The sequence below is a fragment of the Fistularia commersonii genome, chromosome 1 (assembly GCF_037954325.1).
Source record: "Fistularia commersonii isolate RoL2024-O1a breed Wild chromosome 1, RoL_Fcom_v1.0, whole genome shotgun sequence".
Taxonomy (NCBI): domain Eukaryota; kingdom Metazoa; phylum Chordata; class Actinopteri; order Syngnathiformes; family Fistulariidae; genus Fistularia; species Fistularia commersonii.
Window position 1 is genome coordinate 26046474 of NC_141284.1, and position 19673 is coordinate 26066146.

Below are 19673 nucleotides of genomic sequence, written 5' to 3' on the forward strand. Positions count from 1 at the left end.
CCGTCGCACTTACACTGCAGATCACCCGAAGAGTCTCGCCTCTGTGTTTTCAGTGCCCGCCGACAGCCGCACACCCCGGCAAACTCCAGGCAGGAGTGGGAGGAGCGGATCAAAGAGAATGCGGTTAAAGAAGAACACCCAGGGACAACCACCTCCACGTAAACAGGGGATCTCCTTACTCAAAACAAAGAGGCCGGAGCAGCCAAACCACATCCAGCGGAACAGAGACAGTAAGGGCACGGAGGGGCGGGGGAGGTTCGGAAAAGGGGGAGGGGAGGGTGAGAAAACATGTTACGAGGGCGGAAAGGTAGACCAGAATCATTCATTACTGTAATTACAACCTGAGCCCACATGCTCTTTCATTCAGCAGGAGGGGAAGAGAAAAGGAAAAAAGATGGGGAGGGGAGATTAAACCCGGCCAGGGTGGTGTTTACCCCCACGCCGGGAGATAACCCGGCCTGTTTTACAAAACAGCGTCCGACTGCGGGCGCGCGGGAAAACAACACGCCTCCGACACGACTCCGGTCGGTGAACGAAGACCCGACTTTTCCCGATTTGGAAAAGAAGGGCGACGTATGTTTCCGCACGTTCGACCGGTAGCCCGATCGCTCCGGTGTACCGTTAGCATTAGCATTAGCAGGAGTAGCACTGGGATCATCGCTTCGTTCGTGAGAGCGGAAGCTCAAAAAAACTTTCAGCGGCAAAACATATCAGGCGGGAACTCACGGGAAGACATCAGGGCGTCCCGCGAAGCCCTCCGCCATCCGTCTATCAACAGATGGTCGGTACTTTGGACTTTCCCCCTGTTGACTCTATTGATTATCGATCGGACAGAGCTTGACCCTCGGAGTGGGTTTGCTTTAACACACAGACGTTTAAGAGAGAATTACACCACCTCCGCTCGGGTTTATTGATTTTCTGAGTGCCTTTATGGCCTCGGCCTTTAATACCAGCTTTCAAGGTGAGTTTGCATCACGTCACCGTGACGGAGAATGGACGATAGAGCGCCGGGTTTCGCATCGTGATCGTCCGACCACCGGCGGCCATGCCGGTGGTTGCACCGAGCGTCAGGCAAGAACTCAAGAGGGGGGCCGGGTTCTCATTGCCACCGTGGCAAGGTTGAATCGTCTCACCTCCATTGGAGTCGCCTAAACAAGAAGTCTGTGGAGGTTTTTTGGCTTCACGTTCCATCTTTTTACACAGCAAGAAGACCCCGGCTATCGTCACTCCATCGTCACCTTAGTTCTCTTGACGCTTCCGTGGTCTAGGTCCAAAAAGTTTCATCCAAATATGGTTACCCCTGCCGCAAAAAGACGGGAGACGTCCCAAGCGCCAAATTAAGACGGCGAAACAAGTCCACGACTTTTGCCGTCCGGCTTTCTACACCTGCTTCTTCGACACGGGCAGCAAGCGGACAAAACGCCACCCGCTCCGGGCTAACGGTTCCAAGTGGTGGACCTCTTTGTCCACTGTTTCTTTGTCAAGTCAAATCAAGTCAGATTATATTTATACGCCACCAGATCCCCACAGAGTCGCCTCATGACACTTTCGGTGTTGGGCCAGTGCGAAGACAATGATCGGAATCGCCGCAGTAGATCAGGCCACCCGAGAGGAACGTGCCAAATGAGAGCCCAGGGACTCTGGGGAAGATACAAGGTCACTATCGCGCGTTACATTATTTGAGAAAACAAGAAATGAATTGCACGGTCACAACATTTGTCGCCGCCGAAGGCGGTGTCAGAGTTTACCGTCACATTTAAATGATCTGATGCAGCTAGCTGTGCGTTACTAATGCGGTCCAATGCCGTGGCTAACGCTAAGTGACGCCGAGTCTCCCCAGGCTATCCGTGTGTTACTTTTCAAGAAACACGACACTGATAGCGTCCAGATTTGTATGTAAGAGGTAACGGAGTCTCAAAGGCGCTTGTGTTTTTGCAGCATTAAGACGGGCGAAACACAGGCCGCCCGAAATCGAATCAGCACGCCGTTTATACTTTGTCACCTGAAGCTCGTCAGCTGACTTTCAGCAAACTTGGAGTTTTTTTCACGGAGTTTCTGCGCGGCGGACGTGTCTCATAATCCACCGAGGTTTGGGTTTACTGCTACCGTCTGAGCCGGGCCTCGCTAGGAATGCGCGTGTTTCCCGGGCGCATGCATATACATGCGCGCACCTTCACAGCGTTCGGGAACCCCTCGGCGAAAAATATGTCCCGGCACGCATTATTATAAGTAATCCAATTTTATTTGTGTCTTTGAACTCGTCATCAACGCACGCGTCACAGCGCCAAAATTTAATAAAAGCGGAAACGCAACTGAGTAGATGCTTGTCTCGGGAATGTTCTCCACATTAATCGGTTCACGCCGATGAACAAACTTGCATTCGCTTGTTGACTCACTTTTCATGACCACCGTTTCTAGCAGACTCCTGTTCTTTTCTTCTTTTCTTTTTTTTTTTTTTATTTTACAGCCTCTCATCCATGTGTTTACCTTGCTATCATCCCCCCCGGTCCCTCCCCTTCTTGAATAATGCCCTTGGTGTCCCTCTGGAGAAACGCAAACGTGCTGGATAGGAAGGGAAACAGAACCCTAATGTGATTTGAGGACAACTGCAACAATGCCTGGGAAGTTCACCTACCAGGCCGCCGTCGTTCCAGCTGAAGTAATTTCCACTTATTCAGGACGCATACTGTTTGTTTTCTTTCTTCTTTTTTCTTTTTTTCTTTCTTTTTTTTTTTTTTTCGCTGCACCAGGAAATGAGCCCTAGGCAACTTGTTGCACCCAGAAACACGATACTGTAGATTTTTAACACCATACATATGTTTTATATACAGAGTACTCCTTGTATTTGTAGACACGAAGAGTTAGTATCATACTATTGTGTAACATCTCCGGTTTGATTGTTGTTTGATCTCAGCACAGAGCAGAAAATACATGGCTCTGCTGCTGTTTGGTATTTGAATGCATAGCGTGTGTGTGTGTGTGTGTGTGTGTGTGTGTGTCTGTGTCTGTGTGTGTGTGTGTGTGTGTGTCAGTGCTAGTCAGGGGACTGGAGATCCCAGTCTGAGCGTCAGTAGGTGAAGAGACAGACCACAAGCGACATCTAGTGGAGACATTAAGAACTGCACCCCATTTGGTCTGATGACATTATTATTATTATTATTATTATACTGAGTCGTCATCATCTATAAATTGCTTAAGTCGCCTCCATTGAGTGGAAAGAGAGTCTTTAGAATGACCGTCCTGTCAAAAAGGAGTTTTGAGAGTCAGTTTGCCCCTTGGACATGCGGCAATATAACAGAAAAACAGGTCTGAATATATTGAAGAAAGTTTGCAGCACTGAAATCTTCATTTATCTTACTCCTCTTGCCACTTGATTATCACTTTGTAAATTATGGTTTCAGTGTCATGATATCATTTGGTCTCACTAATCATATTTCGCTGGATCTTAAAAATGTGTCGAAAGCAGGTACCTCATTTCACATGGGAAGTCAAATGTACAAATACTATATTGACTTTTTCTCAGCCGGTGATCAATTTCCCGAATTTTTGTTTGGACGGCAATATTACCCGAATAAACGTGACCAAAAGTGCATTAGGACAAGAACGGAATATTCAACTTAGGCATGAAGTGTGAGAAAGTTTCCGTCGATGACGGCGGCTGGCGTCGTCTAAGTCGGTGTTTCAGAACCACTGTCTACTTTCACCTGTTTGGTCCAAAAATTATTCATTTAACGCAAAAAATGTGTTTTCATACGTCTATCGATGTAGGCAGCAGAACAATTAAATGCTCTTCCACTACATGGCAACAGGTTGTGAATGAACCTGTTGCCATGTAGTGGAAAATGAATTAGTGTTGCTTCCGAAGTGGACGGTTCGATTTCACGCGAGTGTGATTGACTTGGAGTTACATTTTACATGTGAGTAGTTTATTTTAAAAGTAAAAATACTCCATCTTCTGGTCCTAAAGATTATTCTGAACAAGATGAAGGCCCAAATATGAGTCGTGGTCTGAAGGAAGTGAAAAAGTTGAGCTCAAGACAACACAATAAAAGTTACATCGCAAGAAAATCAGCTTTGTGTTCAAACAGGTCAAATGAGTAAATTGAGATGAAGTTTTCATTCTGTTTCATGAAAAACGTTTTTGACAAAGTCACTCTTTACTTAATGTCAACTGAGAGTTTCAACGGGCGTTACGATCTTGACCAATATTGATTTAACGAAAATATCTCAAAGTTGCAACGTCAACGTAGATGCGCCGAGTACATTGGCAGCGCAGTCGAGAGTGTAAATGTACTTATCGTAGAATATAAGACAACGTGAACATTTTAAAAGACGAAAGATAAACACTTTGACTAGCTTGTGTGACGACACTGAAAAATCGGATTGTTTACATTTTGCTAGCAGTAGGTAAGAAAGGAAAAGGTATATCAGTGTGGATTGGAAAATAATGATATCATTAAAGATTTATAGCGATCACATCAACTATATTGCCAACGTTAGGCTAGGCTAACTCATTTTTCACCGACAGTAGGTTAGCTTTTAGGCTACGGTTGGCTAGCCGAGTCACGACGGCGGCCTGCCATTTAGGACATGTTTGTAAAGAATTAGCCGCTACCTCGGTCGACGTCCCCTCTCCGGTTTGCTGACAGGAGGTGGAGTTGCACCATCTGTCCGTCCGTCTGTTTACCTTTCGCTGACCTAAAACCACTCCTTTTCCTTCAAAGACGTCGAGCCCCCACACCTTTCCAAACAGAGCCGACCTCTCAATGGTCGATTGTGCCCGACGCTTGACTGCGGCGCCCGCACGGCCCATTGGGTCCTATACATACACACACACACACACGTGTGTGTGTGCAAGTTCTGAATAAGAAACCAATACGCGCTGGATAAATATGGATACGCGAGCATCGGAGCGCGCATGCAGAACCGAAGCTTGCCTCTTTGCCCCCGACGGCACATCTGTCACCCAGATGTTGGGGTGAAGGTGCCGCAGAGCGCGGGATGTTTTGCATTACCGCCGCAGCGGGAACACGCTAGGCCTTCCCGCGGCCCATCTGTCCGGCCGCGTCAGCCCGGGCCTGTTGCGAGATTGGTTCACCTCGGCTCCTGGCGGGGGGGTCGGAGGGAGTTCGGACTCTTTCCTCAGCGAGCTGAGGCCCGGCGGATGCGGGGTGGCGTGACGCCGCCCGGCATAGCTGAACCTTCACAGATTAGCCTCCCGTGCTCACGCATTTGTCACAGCGGAAGCGGTGAGGAAGCCCTCGGAGAGCGGCTACGCAACTTCGCGCACAACAATAGCTTCTGTGAGGAGGTTCCACCGGCGAAAGTCACAAATGAGCGTCGCGTTCTGTTCCAGAAACTGGAACATATAATTGTTATTAGCGGAGACGTGCTAAGCCGGCTTTGGGAAGCTTGCTCTGTCGCTTCATTCAAATAAGTAGCGCCCTCTGACTGACTAACTGTAGACTGCTCAAAAAAATACAGGGAACACTAAAATAACACATCCTAGATCTGAATGAATAAAATATTCTTTGTTGTTGACATAGTTGAATGTGCTGACAACAAAATCACACAACAATTATCAATGGAAATCAAATGTATGAACCCATGGAGGTCTGGATTTTAGAGTCACACTCAAAATGAAAGTGGAAAAACACAGGATAGGCTGATCCAACTTTGATGTAATGTCCTTAAAACAAGTCAAAATGAATCCGTGTTGCTTCCTAAGAGGACATTTTGATTTCACAGAAGTGTGATTGACTTGGAATTGAGTTGTTTAAGTGTTCGCTTTAATTTTTTTGGAGCGGTATATTTATCATGATGACGACCTCTGTGACCTCTTTCAAACTAAAGCTTAAAGTAACCGGTACTTTCTAAATATACAACGTTTAACTGTCATAACGTTTAAAAAGAAACAGCAGCTCAGGCAATTTTTTTCCCGAAAGGATGCCGGGCAGGTAACCAGATCGTAAAACCGTCGACAGTCAAATTAGAAGTTTGACGCCGCGCTGATTCCTTGTCGCGTCAGTAGAACTTGCCTTATGTCCAATTAATCAGACGCAATAATGCATTGGGCTATAAATGTTTTAAGAATGACGTGTAAAACTCTGTAGAACTATTAACTTGGTGTTCTGCTGCTCTGCGTGCTACGGACCAAGCGCACACACACACACACACACACACACACCATACACACGGCGGAATAATCAATCTGTTTGTAATATGTCGGACCATCTGCCTTCAAAACGCCCCTGTTGTGTGAATGTCATTGTGTTCTGAGAACTCAACTAAAATACGGCTTTTAGCTTCGCCGCCGCTGTGGAACAAATTTTATTTAGGCACTTTTTTTTTTCTCCCCCCTCTCGCCCTCTCTGTCTCTTTTCTTTTTATCTTTGTCATTTGTTCTTAAGCTCTCTTCATGGCTTTCCTCGGGTACGAAATGTGTTCAAAAGCCGTACAAACCGCATTAGTTAGCCGTGCCTTCAGTGAGTACCGTGTCAGAGGACACTAATGACCCGGGTTTAGGGAAATAAAAGATAATTACCAACTAATGTTCAAATCAGGTCAGATGCAAGGTCAGTAGACTCAAGGCTGCAGGAATGTGTTCCGGTGATGACGTATGATTTTATCCTGGCCGCCCAGCTACTCTGGGGTAGAGCAGGGGTGCGCACACTTTTTTGCATGCGAACTGAAAGTCAAAAATACAAAATTTATATTTATTTTGAAGTATATTGAGAATTCTTTATATGTATGACTGTTGAGGTTCTCAGTTGTCCAGGTCATGGTGAATTTTTGTCGAAATCTTCTTGTTTTGGCAGCTGGACTTGAGTTTCTTCACTTGAAGATGGTGTACCTTGCATAAATGCATGAACGCGTGTTGCACAATACAACTTTTGTCATGACGACTTGCACTGAATGGAATCGTCCAGGGATGTATAGTCCGGACAGTAGCTACTCAAGCACACTTCCAAATGTCATGGTAGAACGGTATTTGGACTTAATGATCTCCATGTTGGAAAAGGCTGACTCACACAACCAAGTGGACAACTGTGATTTCAGTTCCTTCACCTTTCTCCTCCTCAGCTCGCTTTTCGGAGGGAAATCGGTGTTGTAGTTTTCATAAACGGTCCGAAAATGCCGCTCCGCATTTCCCTTCTTAAGTATAGCGACGGTAGACTGGCAGATGAGGCAAATGCACTCTTAAAATGACAACGTAAAAAAAAAAAGTCCTTCCAGTCCCTAGAGAAGACGTATGTTTTTGGCTTCTTACTCAGTCCAACTCCCAACGCTCATTTAAATACCCTTTCTTAAGTTTGAAACAAATAAAGTGGAGGATCACCAGGTAACTCGCTAGCTTGCTACGGTTTTGTAGCGCTTAGCGCCGTTGTATGCGACCCATGTGTCAGAAAAGACAGACTGGCTGCCCTGAACTTCAGTTGAGTGACAATTTCAGAGGATGGATGATAGGCTGACATCTATTTTTTTAAAGCCATGCGATCTACCCACACCACCTTTGCGGTTGACCGGTAGATAGCGATCGATATATTGGGCGCTGCTGGTTTAGAGTATGTTTAACATGCTAAACGGGCTCCCCAAACACAGCTCACTTCTCAGAGGTGAAGTCGGCCGTGGCAGGCGACGGGCGCCACTGGAGGGAATGAGATAAAACACAGATAAAATGTAGTCTGACGGCCGTAGCCGGACCAAACGGATCGGAACGATACATTTTAGTGAGTAATTGAGTTGCATCAAACGTAGCGGCCGAGCGTGACGTGAAACATTTTGCGCTGGGACGGCATGAAACCAAGGAACTATATTTTCCGCACTATAAGGCGCACTGGATTATAAGGCGCACCTTCAATGAATGGCCTATTTAAAAAAAAATTCATATGTAAGGCGCATCGCATTATAAGGCGCATAGAATAGAAGCTTGTAGTGGCTGGGGTTGCGTTATGCATCCACTTAATGGAGCTGCGCTAAAGGGAATGTCAACAAAACAGTCAAATAAGTCAGTCAAACTTTATTAAAGAATACAAACCAACGTTCTGACTCCGTTCACTCCTAAAACAAGTCAGTGCATTCACAATACGGTACCGTATGTACCGATAGCTCTTACCGGTATTTGCGCCGCCTTTGTTGAAAACAATGTATTTCCAACCATTTGATAAAACAAAAGCATCAAGAAGGACCGCCTCCTAATTCATTGATGTTCATGTTGCTAACTAGCTAGCGCTGTTGCCTCTATTGGAATAGTGACTGCAGAGACGCTTCCACTTGCCGCTCTCTGTTCAACAACCCACTTTTCAAGTTTATCCTTAAACTGTAACCATCTCGCTTTGTTTCCTCGGAAACTCTGTTTGGTCTTCTTTACTTGGCGCGGGTCATCTTATTGCTTCCTCCACTTTCACACTATTGATGCATTCATGTTGAATTCTCTCGCTGCTGCTCTACTCCCGTGTTCTACTGCGTGACTGATCGCCTTGAGTTTAAACTCTGCGTCGTAAGCTTGTCTCTTGAAAGGTGCCAATTTGGGGTCTTTATACACACACATGTGGTGTGGGACTGGAATTCAACTTTACCGTTATTACCGCCGCAACTTAGCGACATGCACACACACACACACACACACACACACACACACAAATGGAAATGAAAATGCACGCTTTGCGCAGTCATATATCCCAGCATGCACAGCGCGCTACTTCTTCTATGGGAGAAAATGGGAGTTGGCAGCTGCTTCCCGTAGTTGCGAGACCTCTTGCGGCCCAATATTGATCCATATATAAGGCGCACTGGATTATAAGGCGCACTGTCTTTTTTTGAGAAAATTACAGGCTTTTAGGTGCACCTTATAGTGCGGAAAATACGGTATATTCAATATTAACTGTCCTATTACACAATGTCTTCCGCTTCTTCTTCTCCTCGCAGCTGCTCGCTTCAGGGTTTGCCACAGCCAATCATCTGCCTCCATCCAACCCCGTTGTCTGCATCCTCTTCTCTCGCACAGATCGACTTCCCGTCCTCTTCCACTCCGTCCAAAAATGACCCAGTGCGATACGTGATCATTCCGTCGTCTCTAAACGCACACGTTTTTCACTTCCTTTTTTCCAAAACGTTATTATGAAATCCTCTTTCACGTTACTGAATAATTTTTGCTTGTTATTGCTGAAAATATGGGGAAATCCCTTCCAAAATCAGCAAATATTGACCTAATATGTGCAAGACAAAAGTTAGCAAAGCCGGCTGGCCTATTGGGCGTTATAGACATATGGAACGGGCGCCTCCAGTAGATGCCACAAAATCGGGTTCAAATTCATCCTCAAAATAATTCTATTAAAACGTGTTCGTTATTACTATTAACTCTTAAAACAGAAAAGCTTAAATTTAAAGCAATACCCACTTGATATTTCTGCAAATGTTAATACAAAGTCAGTGCCCTTGCACCGGCCGCATGTTATAATAAGTGACTTGAAATTCATCACTATTGTTTATTCATTTATTTACATGATCTTTCTTTCTTGTATTGTATTTGATATTTGTTTTTGAATTTATTTTGTTCAGCATGTAAACAGACTGTCATTTTAAATTTAACTTGACAATTCCGTTCAATTTCTTTTAGAAAGAAGGAGGAAGGGGGACATAAAGTAACGTGGCCTAGGAGGCATCGAAATGCGAAATAAAAATGAACCGTTTAACGTCCCAGGGCAGGTAAACCCCCTGCTCTCGCGTCTCAGCCTCGCAGCTTGAACTCGCCACCTTTCCCCGCCGCGCATCTCTAGAACCTTCCACCGGCCGTCTTTTCAGAGCGGCCGTGCCGTTGGCCGGCGTCTCCACAGCTGGCCGGGGGACAAATTCAGCCCGACGCAGGCAGTTGTCGCCCTCCCACCAGCTGCTATAGGGTCAAGGCCATAGTTTGAGCTTGTTCAGGATGTGCACTGTGTGTCATACAAGAGTGAGCGTCTGCGTATAGGATGCTTTAACACACACACACACACACATAACCGACACAGCGTGAGGCTCCATTGTGTCCTAATCAGTATACCGGGAACTGAATAACCAGCATGCCCTCCATCCTTCACTCCAGTTGAGCGAGTACAAGGGGATATGGACGGCGAGAGACGGCGAGCTGGAATTCCCCTTTGATCAACGTGTCCGTTATTCAATGGGATGTGGCGTTGCTGAGCAGGAGGAGGCGGAGGGGCCTCAGCGCAGGGAGAGAGTGCTCAATTGTCTCGTCCCTTTCTTTTTCCAGGATGCGCACCCCCACCAAGAAGCCGATAGCGAGGTTGCGACCTTTCGCCCCCCCCGCCCCCCTCTAGCCCTGTCGTTGCGGCGGTTCGCGTCTCGTACGTGAAGCGATTCCGGCCGTCGCACGCTGGTCGCCCGACCCCCTCTCGGAAAAAACTGCTCCTAACTGTTCCACGCGACTCGATTCGGGGAGGAGGAGGAGGAGGAGGGGGGAGGGGGGCGAAGACGTCGAAGACAATAAGAGACTCGTACCACGGACAAATTGACTCTTTCGGTGCGAGTGTGTTTTAGCCACGATAGCATCTGTCGCTCGAGGTAGAGGCAGTTTTGTAAAGGGGAAGGGCCTGTTTGCTGTTTATTGTTGAATGTGTGTGTGTGTGTGTGTGAGTTCGTACAGCCAAGCCATCAAAGGCCTTTGAGCAGAACATTTGGTCATTAAACGAACTGTTGTGCCTCACAGCTGTATATCATTGGTTTTTTTTTTTCTTTCTTTCGCGGGAAGCATCTGCAGCGGGCGCGAGGAGCAGGGAGGAGGCTCGAGACGGCCGTGTTTTCCATTTTCGCTGGGAAAACAGAGCAGATACGAGACCGTGTGCAGCCGCTCCTCGTCTGGAGAAAGAAAATCAAATCTCTCAGTTCTCCTCGCCGACAAAGGAAACATCGACGGCGCGCTCGGAACCGAAATAACATCAAACCCGATCGGGGTGATTGATGATAGCGGCGAGATGTCGGCGGGCACATTTGCCAAAACAATCGGGCATATGAAATCACGAGGGACGTAGGGTCGCCGTGGAGACCGACAAACAACCGGTACCAGGAATGTAAACCCGACGCGTCTGAAGCCGGTTAACTTTCAAATCGGGTTTGATAAATTGTTTAAGCCATCGGGGGACGGAAAACCGGCCCCATTTGTTTTGCACATTTCACACAGCGGAGCATTTCGGAGCACAAAACTAAAACATAAAAATGTTTGTAGTTAAGAGTGAGAACAACGGGATTAAATTAACTCACATTCAAATCGTGAAAGTAACAAAATGATTCACCGTTCATTTTTTTGAACTTTTTATTTAAGGCGTTTTTTTGATTTCCTCTGTACCGTAAATTCCGAACTATAAGCAGCTACTTTTTTCACACGCCTTAAACAGTGATGCGGCTAATTTTTTGATTTTTTTTTGGGGGCGAACAAACTGCACGGCAGCGGCCGAAACATTTAGCCTCGTCGCACCGGACGTGAAATTCTGAGGCTGTCCGACACCGAAGAAGACGACTGTAATAGTTTAAGTGCGCAGGTAGTGAAGATAGCGAGCAGCCGGAGTAGGACAGATAGAAAATGAATGGAAGGACGGACTTTTCCTCGTGTTATTTATTATTCATCTTTTTTATCAGCCGTATTGCAGGCACTGTCCGGAAAAAAGCATTTCCACTACGTGTTTGTGGATGTTACCGGTATGTATTCATTAAAAATAAATGTTTCTGTGTAAATATCTCATGCTACAGCGTGGCTTAGAGACAGGAGCGGCCTAAATATATGTACACATATATTTGTTGAGTTATTTTCAACCAGTGCGGCTCATACTCGGAAATGACGGAATTTTTGGTCATTGTCGGCCGCTGAAGTTGATCTTTTCTTGGTTTTCCGTTCATTCGTCCGCCTTGGCCTGCCTGGTGCCGTCGACTTTCATGCTCAACGGTCAAAAAATAATAATTTTTTTTAGCGTTTTACAGTGACAAGTCTGAAATGCATTTGATTGAGAGATGAGATAAGATGAGAACAACTTTATTTATCCCGAACGATATTGTTGTGCCAGAGTTTCAAGCCAAAAACATAACAGTAATAGATAACAGTAGGAAAGAGGGAGAATAAGAAATACAATAAAATATAAATATGAATGCGAAATATTTCCAAGCTTTGAATCAGCTGACATATATACGGCTGCTTGACTTTATCCAGTGGATGAAAGAAAACACCCTGTAGTGGCTAAAGTTCCTTCTAAGTATTTGCCAAAGTATTCACTCATTTAACCACTCTAAGACGGAAAGAACGAGTCTCTACGCGTGTTTACTGTTGACGACGGTAGAAAACAGTGTGTTCACTCCGTCCTTTACTGAATCACACGCTATCCAACAGTTTTACCTTTTTACACATTTGAACTGATCACGTCATAGCTCAGCGCCCGCTCCGAACCTTATTTGGTTAACATAAACATAAATACATGTGCCATGAATAAGCACGTACTCAACAAAAAAGCAAAAATAAATACAATAAAGTAATTATAAATAATTACGCTATAATCAACAATCTCCAAAATATAATACAAAAATATTATATCCAAATCTGAGACTAAATTACAAAAAATGGAAAATGGCACTAACGCACCCTTTTTTTTTTTTGTTTTTGTGTCACAATCTCAACACATCTGCAGGGGTTCTGGCAGCCTCTGCTGGTCACACTTCAGAACTAATAACATTTTAAGTGAGCGCTCGCTGTCCAGCAGAGGGCAGCATGTTCCTCAACTTGTCAGAATGACTGGAACCCCCCCCCCCCCCCCCCCCCCCCCCAAAAAATCTGGCCTTTTGTCTTATTTCCCTCTCTTCTTTTACTGTTTATTCCTTTTCTTGTTTCATTTCGGGCACCCGGACGTGCACACCTCGTGCACACCCCAGCTCTTCTGCAGCAGGGGGGCTGTTTTTCCTCTCCTCGCCACCCTGCATCTGCTAAAGCCATCACTCTGCCCCCCCTGATAAACCCTCTGTTTACTTTTCTCTGCATGGAAAACTCTTCCTTCCTCTCCCCTCTATTTATCGCTTCAAGCCACCCGCCCCCGATCATTCTTCTCACTCGCCACCTCCCGCCACTTAGCCGTCCTCCACTCGGATGGAGCTCTTTCTTCTTCCTTCCTGCGATCAAGGGGTGTCACTGAGAAGACCGCCGTGAATTCTCGGCGGGGTTCGCGTGGCACCTCCGAACCGCCGAGGTGTTCTTCGAAAACGCCACAATGTCGTCCTGTTTCTTCTTCCTGGCTGAGTAAAGGTCTCAACTTCTAGAGCGCTTTTTCACACCTGGCGTTTCAAAGCCCTTTTAAACTAGATACTATTCATCCGTTAAAACACACTCACAGTTTTGTTGTCTAGAAAAACCGCGGCTTCAGGGCTTCAGGGCTTCACCTTCTGATTCACGTTCCCACCGAGCCACAATCGAGGTAAAATATGAGCAACAAAACTAAAAAAAATAAAAAAATAAAAAAATTTGTATCAGTAACTGCAATAACGAGTTAAACTGTTACAAAAAAATGTAAATAATTTATATTAAAAAAAGGAAATATGAGCAACAAAACTAAAAAAAAAAAGAAAAACAATATGTATCAGTACCTGCAATAACGAGTTAAACTATTACAAAAAATGTAAATAATTTATATTAAAAAAAGAAAATATGAGCAACAAAACTAAAAAAAAACAAAAAAACAATATGTATCAGTACCTGCAATAACGAGTTAAACTATTACAAAAAAATGTAAATAATTTATATTAAAAAAAGAAAATATGAGCAACAAAACTAAAAAAAAAAAAAGAAAAACAATATGTATCAGTAGCTGCAATAACGAGTTAAACTATCACAAAGAAAGTAAATAATTTATATTAAAAAAAGGAAATATGAGCAACAAAACTAAAAAAAAAAAAAAAAAATATGTATCAGTACCTGCAATAACAAGTTAAACTATTACAAAAAATGTAAATAATTTATATTAAAAAAAGAAAATATGAGCAACAAAAATAAAAAAATAAAAAAATATGTATCAGTAACTGCAATAACGAGTTAAACTGTTACACAAAAATGTAAATAATTTATATTAAAAAAAGGAAATATGAGCAACAAAACTAAAAAAAAAAAGAAAAACAATATGTATCAGTACCTGCAATAACGAGTTAAACTATTACAAAAAATGTAAATAATTTATATTAAAAAAAGAAAATATGAGCAACAAAACTAAAAAAAAAAAAAACCAATATGTATCAGTACCTGCAATAACGAGTTAAACTATTACAAAAAATGTAAATAATTTATATTAAAAAAAGAAAATATGAGGAACAAAACTAAAAAAAAAACAAAAACTATTACACAAAAATGTAAATAATTTATTTAAAAAAAAATGCAAATTACATTGGTAGATTTTTGAAGAGACTTATTTTTTTAACTCAAATTTTACTTTTCTCTACATTATTATGACAGGTACATATACCAAAAATATAATGAGATGACATGATAATGGATAAATAAGTAGGAAATAGTAACAGAAATATCAGGGGTTGGAAAAAAAAAAAAAAACTCCGACCAAAACTTATTGTAAAGACATGACAAGCGCCAAACGTTGAGTAAAAATAGGCTTCTGAAGTTTTAATGAATATGTAATTTGCTCCGTCTGGTATATGTCCCATACTTTATGGATCCATATATTATATGTAAGGGGATCTTGTTTTAACCACCTGATAGTTATGCCTTTTAATGTTGTTGTGAGCAAAATGTTGAGGAGGTATTTTTCATCCTTTCTGTCTAAAGAGACTTTTAAAAGCTTCAGCGGAGGAAGAGGATCTCACTCAGGTCCCTCTGATGCTGCGCTTTCAGCCCCGCGTGGCTTCGATTAACCTCCGCCCTTCCGCTCGTGTCACTGCGAGGTTAACGGCGTTGTTTTCAAGTCGTATATTTTTATATATCACTCCAAGACGGTCGGGTTTTATTCAATCTTTTTCTTTCAGTTCTTGACTCAGTGATTCCACGTCACCGCGGCGCCCCTGCCGGGCGCCCACCGTTATTTATTTACCGAATATTACATCATTATTGTATCATGTCACCGGATCCGTGGAGCTGTTAGCGCTTCTGTTATTATTAGCACAAGATTTATCTGAGATTCTATCTATTTTCCCTTCTCTCTTTCTTCCGCGACTGGTCGAGGCAGAAGGCCGCCCGCATTGAGTTTCCGCGCCGATGAAAGGGCATTTTTTTCTGTCGCCAAGCGCTTGCTTAAAAGGGAATGTTGAGTTTCTGTAAATTATTTTTAGTGCAGTCCACATCTGCTCTACATGGAAAGCGTCATGAGACGACTGTTTTGCGACCTTTCAGTGCTGAGTTAACTACTGACTAATAATGCTAAACTCATTTTCAGCCAGGGCCGCACGGAATTACCGCATTTTCAGAACCGTAAGGCGCATCGGACTAAAAGGCGCAGTCTCAGTTATGTGTGCCATTACTGTATTTAATACACACATGAGGCACACCTGATTATAGGGCGCGGGTTTTATATACCGGAATTTCCGGACGATAAGCCGCGACTTTTTTCACGTAAACAACCATGCGGCTAATATATGGACTTTTTTGGGTGGGGGACGCTAACGAGCTTCACGCCGCTAAAACGTCTATCCTCGTCACATCGGACCGATGAAATGACCGGGAAATTCTGAGTCTGTTCAACTCCGACACCGAAGAAGACGACTTTGACGGTTTTAGTGCGCAGGAGGAAGCCCGAGATAGCGATCGGCTAGCCGGTGCAGATTATATTGAGGTGCTCTCAATAGTCCGGAAATTTCGGTACAATCCACGCCAACACTTCCCCCTTTAACGTTCTCATGGTGCCCTCTACTATGTCTGCCGTACAACAATGACACACACACAAGCATACAAGTGTGCGTATTTAAAATATAAAGCGGGAGCAAAACTGAGTTTGGTATTCACGTTTTCTTTTAGCGTGAATCGTCATCAATCAAACCCATCAAAGTCCTCATCCTCTGTTTCTGATTTGAACAGCTGCGCTAAATCTCCATCAAACATGCCGGATTCACTTTCTTCACTGTCACAGTCACTTCGGAAATGATGCCGGCTTTTGCGAAAGCTCGAACAACAGTGCCGGCGGACACGTTAGCCCGAGCGTCTACAATCCATTCGCAAATTATGGCGTAATTCGCCCGGCGCTGCCTTCCACTCTTCCACTCCCAAGCTGCTGGCAGCCTTACTTTAAACGGCCGCTTCACACTCGTTCTTTGCTCGATGATCCACCGCTCGAATCTTTCCTCCAACTCGAGCCACCTCGCCTTACGTGCGCGGAAACTCAGCTGGCTCTTCTTGACCTGTTGGAGCTTGTTTTCCAGCTTCATCCACTACTTCCATCGATTCATTCATCTTAAATTTAGATTTCCATGTTCCTCCGCGTAGCTGATGGCCTTCAGTTTAAACTGTGCTTCGTAAGTGTGTCTCTTTGCCATTTCCAGGGTTGTTAAAACAACGATGTTCTGCATAACGCATACATACGTTCTTTTATATTACAATCAACCCCCACACTTCCCCCTTTAACGTTCTCATGGTGTTCTCTACTACGTCCGCCGTACAACAACAACACACAGGGTGCACTGCACTATAGGGCGCGCCGCACATTTTGAAGAAAATCGAAGACTTTTATGTGCGCCTTATAGTTGTGAAAATACGGTAAATGGAACGTAAAATAAATGTAACAACTCCTTCATGTGAAGTTGTGACTCTTAAATCAAAATCTTACATAATGTATTTGCATAGATGTGAAAACAAGGATGTTTAGTGGTTGCTCTGTTCCAAAGCTAGCTTTCACCGCCGCATTGTGTTTGGATGCGGCTTTGGTGAACACATTCTGCTGCCGTCGTAGTTTGGCTTTTTAATTCTTGGACAGTTTGTTGTTTTTCTGGAAGGCTAACTTTAGCGTACTTAGCGCCGTGTTTGGACGTAGATTGGACTCTTCGAGAACCAGATCAATAACACAAAAGACGAACCGCTTTTTCTCCTGGAAGCACAAACATGTGTTGGCCTTCGCATCTTTCTTGGAACAGCTTTCCATCTGCATCAGCTTTTCTCTTCCTGGACATTTAGGGATCATTTGTATTTCTGAAAATGTCATCAATGTGGATACACTGCGATCTAATGGCGAGATGCTGTCACTTAACGGGTGACGTGATTGGCGTGAATTGTGAGAAGGTGGTTTATGGTCGATGCACAGGTTTGACTTATTTATTTGGAGACAATCAGACCTTTCAAGATGTTCTGGCGGGCAACATAAAATGACATGGTGAGCCACATTTGTCCCGCAGGCCTTGAGTTTGACAAATGTGGTCTAAGTCACCATAAACTACATTTCCCACAATTCATGCAGATCATGTTATTCGTGAAGTGACGGCATCCCGCCAGTGTATCCACATCAATGTCATTTTCAACAAGTGGAATCGAGAAATACAAACGATCCCTAAATGTCCAGAAAGAGAAAAGTTGATGCAAATGGAAGGCTGTTTCAATAAAAGATGAGAAAGCGAATACATGTTTATGCTTCAAGGAGAAAAAAAAAGTGTCGGTCGTCAAGGAGTACAATCTATGTTTGACACCAAACACTGAGCTAAGTATGTTAAAGTTAGCATTCCAGAAAAACAATGCATTGTCCAAGAATCAAAAGCCAAAATGTTACATATACGCTTGCATCTATACACATATACACTTAATCTATGCAAATGCATTCAGTTCTACTACCATCTAGCATCATCTCTCTCAACCTTCAAGAAACAGGTAAAAACGTTTCTCTTTCAGGACTTTTTACTGCGCTGATGCCCCAGATCAGGTTGGCAGCAAGTTAGGCTATGCAGTTTGTGTGTGTGTGTGTGTGTGTGTGTGTGTACGTTTGTGGGTCTCTGTCCAAAATAAAAAAACTTCACTAACCCAAGCTTACTGTTCTGTATATTTCCTGTGCATTGTGTATTTGCAAGTGTATTTGCAGTCCCTATGTCCTCTATTGTAAGTCGCTTTGGATAAAAGCGTCTGCCAAATGCAATGTAATGTAATGTAATGAAATGTGTAACATTGTAACAGGTATTTAACATTATTTACATTTGGTTACATTCAGTTACATTTATACTGTTCCTGTTCCATATGAGGGCAACCATTATGCTAATACGGCCCTCTGTGAAAATCAGTTTGACACCCCTGAAAGAATCTAAAACTGCTGCCTATAAAAAGCAAAAATGGAAATATAAAGCATTTAGCCAACTCTTGCTGCATGCTAATACACCAGCTCAGCTTAAATGACATGTTGCACGTTACGCTAGCAGAGCGCTCTTGTCGAATTTCTTCCCAGGGGCTCCTGGGAGGTGAGTTCAGGTCACATCAGCCGGGAAAACGGCGCTTGAACTTTCAGCAACGCATCCAGGTTGGTATGTGTTTACATTCTCTCTTTCTAAGAGGTGACACACATGCCCAGCGCAGTATTTATGGCTTCATAAACGCCTGGATCTAAGAGACGCTTCTCCTTCAGGAGGTCCTGCTCTGTCAACATGTCAAACAGGACAAACAGCATCTGGGAACGTGTGGAGGAGAACTTTAAAAGTGTGTGTGGCATGCTTGTTTGCCACTCACAAAAAAAAAAAATAATAAAATAAAACAAAACAAGGATGTGTTGGTGTTCACTGTTAATCCCTTTGTGGGCTCTTCACAATCTCCTCTTTGTGTGCGGGTTTGGACGCAGCTCTGTGTGGAGCCTCTCACCTGCTTCTGCAGCGACAGATGGCTTCACACGCCGACACCGTCGCTCCCGGAGGACTAAGGCTGAGGTGTTTGTGTGTGTGTGTGTGTGTTTTCAGTCCATGTGAAGCTCTCACTTTCTTCCTTGTCAACAGCCGATGCCACTGAACCACCTTTATCTACTTGGTGAAGCCAAATGTGTGTTGATGCTCTCAGGATTCTAGACTTCTGCGTCCCGACTTTGCAGGAAGAAGGTCCCAAGAGGCGAGAAGGGTTTTTGATTGGATGTCGACGGGGGTCCTTTCTATCGCGAGTTTCCTTCCACGAGCCCAAAAACATGCAGGAGGTGCATCGGAAGCTTCCAACTCCTCCGAGTCCCTCGCTTCAGTCCAGGCGAATGAATTCATTGAACGTCTTCATTATTAGCGTCCTATTTGTGTTCCTTCTCACTTTTACGGCACGTTGATGGAAGTTGCACACTAAGTAGTATTATTATTATTTTCATTGATTCATTCATTATCTACAGGACTGTCTCAGAAAATTAGAATATTGTGATAAAGTTCTTTATCTTCTGCAACGCGATTACAAAAACAAAAATGTCATACATTCTGGATTCATTACAAATCAACTGAAATATTGCAAGTCTTTTATTATTTTAATATTGCTGATTATGGTTTACATCTTAAGAAAACTCAAAAATCCTATCTGAAAATATTAGAATATCATGAAAAAGTCATTTTTGCTGCTTGTGAGACAAAAGCGCTATTATGAATTGCTTCATGAAACTACTAGATCAATATCACCAGATAATTCATAATAGTTTTCTTAAAGTAGTAGATAATCCTCAATTTCCTGCACAGTATTGTGCAATTTTAGAATTTTATTCAGTTTTCTCACCGTTGAATGG

General features: G+C 43.7%; 1 long non-coding RNA gene across 2 annotated transcripts in view; it reads left to right on the forward strand.

The window, feature by feature from the left end:
- LOC147237976 (uncharacterized) overlaps positions 1-18694 on the forward strand; it is a 72629-nt gene extending 53935 nt beyond the window's left edge. For both annotated transcript variants that reach the window (XR_015106951.1, XR_015106950.1), the window contains 3 exons: positions 54-230; positions 18384-18455; positions 18561-18694. This is a non-coding gene — a long non-coding RNA (uncharacterized LOC147237976). The remainder of the gene's footprint in view (positions 1-53; positions 231-18383; positions 18456-18560) is intronic.
- Positions 18695-19673: the final 979 nt, after the last annotated feature.